The 2047-nt window shown below is 46.5% G+C and overlaps 1 non-coding gene across 1 annotated transcript; it reads right to left on the bottom strand.

Annotated features, from left to right (window-relative positions):
• Nucleotides 1-1403: 1403 nt before the first annotated feature.
• On the bottom strand, nucleotides 1404-1476 carry TRNAT-CGU (transfer RNA threonine (anticodon CGU)). The gene has a single exon. It is a non-coding gene; the product is annotated as a tRNA-Thr (tRNA).
• Between the last annotated feature and the right edge of the window lie 571 nt (nucleotides 1477-2047).

Below are 2047 nucleotides of genomic sequence, written 5' to 3' on the forward strand. Positions count from 1 at the left end.
CGACTGTGCACGCGAAGTTCAGAAATTGTGCAGGGTGAGTTCAGCGGTGCAGGCACAGCGCGACCCCGAAACAAATGACAATGAGCCAACAGTTTACGCCGTACAGCTAACACTGAACGATGGCGAACCATACATGTGGACAGTTTATGAGGCGCAAACATATTGGCGAAACACACCGCGTTTGTAGAGGCGGGTATGAAGCCTAAGCCACCTACGCTAAAGTGCTGCATCGTCTGCTCAGCTGCACATGCGGCTGCACCAAGCCAGCACCGTCAGTGTAGGTGGTGCAGGAAAATCTTGAACCAGTGCTGCCCCTCTTCTGCACCTTTTGAAACGATTGACAGAGTTAAAAGGTCGTCAATGCTGCACCGCTGAAACGAATGACAAAGTGCAGCACCCTGTGAACTGGTTCACGTGGTGCAGGTGAATCGAACGGACCTAGTGCTAGGGAACAAATTTCCGAAATGAGAGCTTTTGCCGGTATGCTTTCTGCGCGCGCGCCAAAGGCGGGCGCAAGGCAGTATGGGAAGGCGAAGCGCAAGCCGCTGCAGGGCTTCGGCCGCCGAAGTTTCGTCTGCTCGACTTGCACCCTTGCTTGCAGCGCGTGGGAGCGTGTTGCGCTGTTGCAGCACGTGCATGCGAACACGTTGTTGCAAGACTAACGCGGGTTTGTGAGTACGCAACGTACACATACCGATAAATCCACCGACGATAGACAGGATGCAGTATATTTGGTTCCTAAATGGGTGATCAAAAACTCCTTAAACAGGAATGGCTGTGCAGCTGGGCTGGGTCGTCCGGTGCTTCCTTGGTAATTTTTCATGGCAAATTCTGGTATCTATGCGGCGTCTGCAATAAAGAAAAAGCAGCGTTATGTGTCAGTGAAAATTCGAGGTATGAGCTAGCCGGAGGACGTTTGCACCTTTATAATTTCCTTGCGGCACACAGCCCTTGCAGGAGCGAAACAGGCTAGCAATACAGAGTTTCAGTGCGGCGGCTCCAAGTGGCTTGCGTACATGAGCCCTTGCGTTCTTTTGTATTCTCCACAGGTGCGGCGGTGAGTTCTAAGAAACGCGATAGCGTGCGCGTGCTACAGGCAGCTAGGGGTACCCGACATTAAAACGTGCGTGTGCAAGCACGCGCGCGCCCGTGTGGATGCGGATGCTGCTATCGGGTACACACACACACACACACACACACACACATATATATATATATATATATATATATATATATACATAAAACAAGGGAACGAAGTGTATACCTAAGGGCTCGTTTTTTCCGTGTTTTAACACAATATTAATGAGATATAACAGACAGTAATGCCAAGGAATGTACAGGAGAAGGTATTAAAACCAATGTAATGCAAATAAGAAGAAAGAAAAGTGGATGAAAAAATTACCAACTGTGAGCAGGAATCGAACCTACGACCTTCGAATTACGCGTTCGATGCTCTAACCACTGAGCTATCACAGCGGCCCTCCCTCCATCCACTTTTTTGGGTTGATCTGTGAATTTAGAAGTAGGAGGCTGTCCCTCCTACTTCTAAATATATATATATATATATATATATATATATATATATATATATATATATATATATCATGACCTTTCACAGTGTTTAAACTTTGCGCACCAGCAAATGGATGTGAAGAATCATTGTGGCTGACAGCGCCAAGACTTATTCATAGAGTATAAGTGGACATGGCGCAATGCGCAGTGCTTTATAAGCGCTGTGCTATGTCCTATCGTGTAGCTCGACAAAAGAAATACTGAATGCTGCATGTAACAGCAACGCGCGCCCTCGCGTCATGAAAGCATGCGTGCAGTTCCAAGTGCATAAATGGAACGAATTAACACACGTGTGAAGAGCAATACAAAAACCTCTTTCACAGCATGCAGATTATCAACAAAAAGGCGTCATACACAAACAGCCTTCTTGTGATTGGTTAAACCTAAGGTAATTCATATTTATTTTCCCGTTGCTGTTTTACAAATGTGAGTAAAGATATTACAGGCGAAGCATTCCTTCTATCTATCTATCTAT

Source organism: Rhipicephalus microplus, unplaced genomic scaffold, assembly GCF_043290135.1.
Source record: "Rhipicephalus microplus isolate Deutch F79 unplaced genomic scaffold, USDA_Rmic scaffold_15, whole genome shotgun sequence".
Classification (NCBI taxonomy): Eukaryota; Metazoa; Arthropoda; class Arachnida; order Ixodida; family Ixodidae; genus Rhipicephalus; species Rhipicephalus microplus.